This window comes from Palaemon carinicauda, chromosome 7 (genome assembly GCF_036898095.1).
Source record: "Palaemon carinicauda isolate YSFRI2023 chromosome 7, ASM3689809v2, whole genome shotgun sequence".
NCBI classification, from domain to species: Eukaryota; Metazoa; Arthropoda; class Malacostraca; order Decapoda; family Palaemonidae; genus Palaemon; species Palaemon carinicauda.
The window spans coordinates 131148204-131155055 of record NC_090731.1 but is presented as its reverse complement, the minus strand read 5'-3'; the positions used below and the strand labels follow the sequence as shown (position 1 = coordinate 131155055).

Genomic DNA, 6852 nt, shown 5'->3' with positions numbered 1-6852 from the left:
AGACACCAAGTTGTACTCGTACCTATCTGAACGTAAGACCCTGAAATGGACTAATAAGGGAAGCTTTTCACTGATTGGGACTCCTGTCCTCAACAGCTATAGGCCTATACTGTATGCAGCTAATACATCAGGAAGCCATCCCTTAGATAGATATAAGTTCATAGTCTCCTTAGTTGAGTCACTTGTCCAGAACTATGAGCCCGTAAAAATCATCAGGAAAAGATGCACTCTTGAACAGATACATGCAGCTTCACTCTCACCAGATCCAATAGGGAGTTCCTCCCATGTAACATTATCTTCAGAAGATGGTCATAAAATTGTAAAGCTCCCAGTGGGGAAGAAAATGAACTGTATAGCAGGTCACCCTAAAAGGGTCTGCACAGGCTATTTTTGTCCAAAATGTGATGGGGGAAATTTGCCCTGTGTGCTTCACAGTTTTCCACAATAAATTGAATCCCTAGGCATCAACTGAAAAGGCTTTATTTACCTTATCATTTGATACCTGTAACACTACTAGAAAATAACTATAAAGCCATTTCATAGTCATTCAGTTAGTTTTGAAAAAAATGGAAATTTTTTCTAAATCTATTTCAGTTTCAGCTTTCTATGTCCTCATATTGTTTGGATTTAGGATAATTTCTGATAATGTATCAGAAAATTCAAAGCAATAGCTTTCTATTGATATATAACTTCATATACTTTAGAGTAGTTCTACTTTTCTGGAATCGAGATCAAACCAAAATATCAAGAATTGATGATGGCGGCAGTATTTTATGTATGTATTTACATTAGGATAAAATTTATAAGTCCGCAGTATAAAGGTTAAAAGAAGGCTCAAGTTACTGAGTGGGTGTACTGAGGAATAACATGCTTCCTCCAGTAAGACGGAATCTGTCTGCAGAGATATAACCAAGTTGTTTGCCATTCAGTGCGGTGTTAGCGATGGTCTAACATCAAGTGATATTTTTAAGGTTTTTATCAGAGATATCGCCTTCACTTTGGAAGATAAATCGCCTTAATCTCCAACATCTGAAATAAAGAGGTGTTCTCCAGAGCTCATTATGCTCATGGGAGAATAGGTTAACCTGCTGGGATTAGCAGGATCATTGTCAAAGCCAGCAGATCAATACCATGTCATTCAGCCCCATAGGCGAGAACACATCTACACGATCAACTTTCTTAAAAATATGGCTTCCATCCTTCGTTACTAAAGCTTCAGGAAACTCCGATAATGTAGGATCAGACCGAGAAAGGGCAGGACTCGAAAGAGAAGGCTCCTCCTCCTTTCTCAGCAGAGGACGAATTATTCCACTGATCCTTCTTCCTTCGACAACTAATATACTTGTCCTATTGGGAGGACAACCAATCCTTATAAAAATCCCAGGTAGATGTAATAGAACATTTTTTACTGCAGAAGCTAGGGCATATGGGATGCAGGTCAACCTCCACCTGATTCATAAAGGTGCCAAAAGGACGGCCTTCAAGGGCGGGACAGATTCTCATAGGTACTTGCAAAGCATTCAATATCTCAATAGCTGAAAGAGAAAACACAAGCACAAGGCAAAAGCTTGAAGTGTGGAAAGCAGTATGAGCAGAGTGTGACTGTCTGCCAGACACGTGTCGCTAGCAGGACGACCAGGAGTAAAATGAGACAACAGTTACTGGCACAGCCAGTTCCGGCCAGATTCGGTGATATACCATACAAGGCTACCAGACTCCCACTATTCCCTTAAATTCTGGTTGTGAAAAAGAAAACAATAGAGTAAACCCTATAAATGATGAGGGTTTGTGTTCACATACGAATAACAAACAATATCCAAGATAGACCTAGTTATTAAAACTCTTAGCTTTGCACCAATCAAAATAAACATTCCATTGTCTTTGATATCAATTACTGTACTGGTAGATCGTCTTTTAGAACCTCTAACAGACAGTCTAGAGGGTTTTAGAAACCCTTAGTTTCTGAGGATATGGCCTATAGTCTCCATTTGGTCAGATATAGCATGGATGGGTTTGGATGAATAACCTTTGAGTAAGGTTATTTGTACATCTCTGTTTTGGCTTTGTATGGCAACCTACTTGAACATTCCGATAACAGGGACCACAGATCTGTGAACTATTCCTTCTATGACCAGAAAGGAGCTATTAGCATCATTCTGCTATTCACAGAAATCCTGAACTTGTTTACCAACTGCAAAACCATGGCAAATGGTGGGAATGATAATGAGTAAAGAGTGTTTATTTCCCAAGGGGATAACTAACATATCAGACTAACATCTTGGCACATAAGTGATAAGTAGAGGTTTGGAAGTACTTACATTATCAAGAGGAAAGATATAAGGATCCAGGCTACCATCTCTGTGGTTGGAATTGTGAACTTGATTGGCAACCACAGAAACATATTTTTCCATGAGAGGTACCGAAAGTAAAACCCATTCTTCTCAACAATTATTAAAATTACAGTATTATACCTGACACGATACACAAAGGGAATTTGGATCATGATCTCCCAAAAATAATTCTGTGGACATTCCATGCAATAATTGCTAACAAGCCCAGGGAAAGACATCTTAATGAGCATTATGTAAACAATTTGGAGAACAAGTGGTCGCAGCTAAAATGATGGCGAAACCGAGAGACAGAAGAGTATCTGATATCACAGTTCTGGGCTTCCTACCACTTACTGCTAAAAGGTACCATTCCTTTGTTAATGGCATTTATCCATCTTAGAAAAACAAATGGGAAAATTTTAAAATCTAATTATTTTACAGGTAAGTGTCAATTAAACTGTGCTTCTCGAGACATAGCAATATGAACACAAGGGGAGATTCATAACAAATAAAATACAGCAAAATCCTTCCCACTATGAAGATAATCCAAGTCTCATACAAGACCGTACTGTACAGTAATCAGCTCTTCCAAATTAGGCCTATTGAATTAAAAACATTCTTATTATGGAACCAAACAGTAGAATGATATAAAAGTGATTTGATTACAGTACAGTAGAACACCCTTCTTTACGTTGGTTCAACTTACATCAGTTCTGATTTACGTCACTCATCGTTAAATATTAAATACAGAAATAAAAACCTGTTATGTCGTTTTCCCTGACTTTACGTAAGTTTCTACGTCATAAATATTGATTAAGCAATGTACTGCACAGTATTGTCCTACACATGGAAACTTATTAATGTAGTTACAGTATATGGTTTCTATATACTGTAATGGTACCAGGTTATTAGAACTGTACATTCTCATGTACAGTATGTATATGAGGAGCATATGTCACTTTATAAGGTGAAAATCTGACCTAACTTAATTGTAGGGCAGGGTATTACTGTGCAGTGCACTTAATTTATTCCACAACATTTGCATCTTTTAAAATGGAAATAACAACCTAATGTCAAATCATGATATAATAAAAAAAAATATATTCTTTAATACTTTGATATGTTTTCAAAACTTATTTTAATAAAAATCATATAATAAAAAAAAAATATTCTTAAATACTTTGATATGTTTTCAAAAGTTATTTTAATCCAATGACATTATATGCTCACGATAAAACAAACTTCCACCTCTTAGATACTTTCCCTGGCTAGACAAAATGGAACATTCCAGAAAGGAATTTTAGAAAAATTTGCATTATGAAAAAAGAATCGGGAACTTTACTGTAACTTATATACAACAATACATCTGATTTCTAATTATACAAGATTGTCACATTAAGACATTTGAGAGTGAAGATATTACATATCTATATAAATTAACATCAACTTGAATAGTCAAAATAAAATTCTAGTACATACTGTACAACTAAATTAAGCATAGGACAAGCGAAAAAGGTCATTATGTGAAATTCTATAAACCCAAGAAGCAACAAACTAACCCTCACCTCATTTATAAAAGCTAGATGCATGCAACCCTTGCAAAGCAAAATACAGTACCTGATTACAGCTTATAACTGAAAGCAACTAAATACAAACAAGGTCCCTTTATCCCGGTAAAGTACCTCCTCAAAAAGCAATTCCACCACATTTCATAATACTTGAAAAGCCAATTTCTATTATTTTGTTCAAAATACACACGGTACTGATAATCTATAAATGGATACAGTAAATGTTAAACTAATTTTTACAAAAAACAAAAAAAAAGGCTTTTAAAAGTTACATAATGGTTTCAAAATTATTCTTATACAGTACAGTATAAATTTACCCTCACGCCAAAAAACAAGTTATGATACTTCTCTTTTTATTCTCATACTCTACCATCAGCGGATGAAATTCACAAATTTTTAAAGAAATGTGTAATTTTCCTAGCCATACAAATCTGAATACTTTAATTAGGGATATTGATTCAGAGCGAGCTGGAGTCGATCGTTAAAGTTGGATAATGAGTGGTTATCCAACTGGTGAGAGTGCGGGGCTACTCCCCGGCCCCTTTCCAGCCAACAAGCCTTTAATTTCGATATTTCAGCCCAGGAAAGAGAGGAGTGGTTGACAAGGGAAGCTGTATTTGAGGACTCAGGTTTGTATGGCTAGGAAAAATACTATTTTCTTTAAAAATTTGTGATTTGTTCCTAAGCAGCATACAAACCCTTGCCTTTTAATTAATGAGACTCACTGTTCAGTGGGTTTAAAGTCCCCACAGAACCTAAACTGGATGGTTCATTTTCTTCCCTGGAAGTGATCACCCCTTGATCTGTACAGAAGCAAAGCCAAGGCCCAAGCAACTTCCTACCTGACTTTCATAGGAAGTAAAGGCTAATAGGGCTTGGGCTGTACATGGAAGCATATACCCGATCAAACTAGAGATACCTTTTCCCCAAAGGGGATGTCATGTGGAAATATACACCTTGTATAATGATCAATGGGTTGGTATAAAATCTACCACACTCCCTTGAGGAGAGATACTTCTTTAGATGTAAAGAATGGAGCTCTGAAGTGTAACTTACTACCATCGGGTCTGATCCAACACATAACGCTTCAACCAATTGGTTCCCGATATGTGTCTATGTCTATGTACAGATTGCCTTACCTTATTGGGCAGCCCGTAAAAATCCCCGATAGGGGTGACAGAAGAATAAAGGAATCCCCGATAGGGGTGACAGAAGAATAAAGGAATCCCCGAGAGGGGTGACAGAAGAATAAAGGAGAAGAGCAGTCATGCTTCCATACATTCCAGACTTACACCAACATGTTACCATAGACGATATACAACTTTGTCACATGTGGGAGCTGGGTTGGTTACACAACTACTTGAGCAGTCACTGCAGGTTCAAGCACAAAACTGTGGGTATACTCTTGTAAGTAAAAGGGCGTGAAGGTGGTCTGCTTCTACAGAACCTGGCTTTCAACACTAAGCAAAATGACATGTTTATCCTGTAGGCAAGAGTGGGACCAATACCACTGGCTCTGTGAGCTGGTGTCTCAACCCTCAAGGTGTACGTTTCACGGATCGTCTCATAAGTCAGAAAGATGACAAATTTAGAAATAATTTGTATTTTTCCTAATCAAACAAAACTATAGAGATATAATTTGGAGAAAGCTAAAACTATTCTAGTGAGGTGCAACTACCCTCCACTAGTTAAAGGGTGGGGGGGGGGGGGGTTGTAGCAGAGGGTAAGACCAACCACTCAGCTCACACATGCATTAGCCAACACAATCCAGCTGTAATTACAGGCAGGATTTCTGGGGGTGGGTGATAGTGGGCCAGTATGTGTAAAGAGCTTCAGGTTTGTATAGTTAGGAAAAATGCAAATCATTTCCAAATATGTCATTTGTTCTGACACCAAATAGAAACCTTTCAATTCTTTACTATTGAGATTTGCATTTAGGTGGGTGGGAGTCCAAGACTAACTGACTGGTCACTGACTTGGGGCGCAACTCTTGTGCTTTGCACAAACTATGGAAGCTGGCACCCTATCACCTTGCTAACTTTCAATGGGATTTAACAGCCTGAACAATTGTGCAAAGGTGTGAGAACTAAGCATTGTGACTCAGCCAGGTAAGACATACCCTGGAGCTAGGTTCATTTTTTACCTGGTCGTTACCCAATTCCTACCTTGCTAGGAGATTGGGGACATAAAAATAAAAATAAATAGATTTATCAGGTTTCACAAGACACAATGATACCAACCTGCAGTCTGAGGTGATCAGCTTGCAAAGTTCCTCAGATGCTTGTGCTCCAAGAGAGAGTTGAATGAAAGACGAAAAAGCCAGTCATATGCATATTCATAATAGACTTACTCCAGGTAACATCTGCCCTCAACCAACTGCTAACTGTCCTAAAAGGGAGCTGAGGTGTGTGACTGATCACTTTTTGTGCAGCTGCCACAGGACCTATAAAGAATGTATCAAGGCTCCCAAGGCTCCTGTATGTTATGTCTTGAAGGTAGTGGGTAGAGAACGTTTTTTGACGTTTTACACTTCTCCTCCTGCGTCACACTGAAGTTCTTTTTGAACGCTAGGGATATGCTAACACCCCTGACGTCATGACCTCTAAGTCTACGGTCAAGAGGGTTTGAGTCAGTTTGGAGGGCTCATTCGATCATATTCCTGATCCAGGAAGAGAATGAGATCTTTGTACTTTTTCTCTTGACACTGCCAGTACAGTACTTACGAAGTCTATTGAGCTGTGGACGAGCTTGAATATTCCGTTCAAGGTATTTTCTCAGTGCCCTGTTAAGTTGATCTGGGTCACTTGTTACAGAACAGAGGCTTTCAATCTGGAAACGACCAAATCTAGGATCTACTACAGCTGAATTTTGGGTCTTAGCAATAAATTCAAGGATTAAATGTCACTTGCCCCCATCCCCTTGAATAAGCAACATCATAGGGCAGACCATGTAGC

The 6852-nt window shown here is 38.2% G+C and overlaps 1 protein-coding gene and 1 pseudogene across 5 annotated transcripts in view; one reads left to right on the top strand and one right to left on the bottom strand.

The window, feature by feature from the left end:
* LOC137644538 (piggyBac transposable element-derived protein 4-like) overlaps positions 1-461 on the top strand; it is a 1749-nt pseudogene extending 1288 nt beyond the window's left edge.
* LOC137644011 (probable phospholipid-transporting ATPase IIB) overlaps positions 1-6852 on the bottom strand; it is a 238379-nt gene that overhangs the window by 165691 nt on the left and 65836 nt on the right. The window lies entirely within an intron of this gene.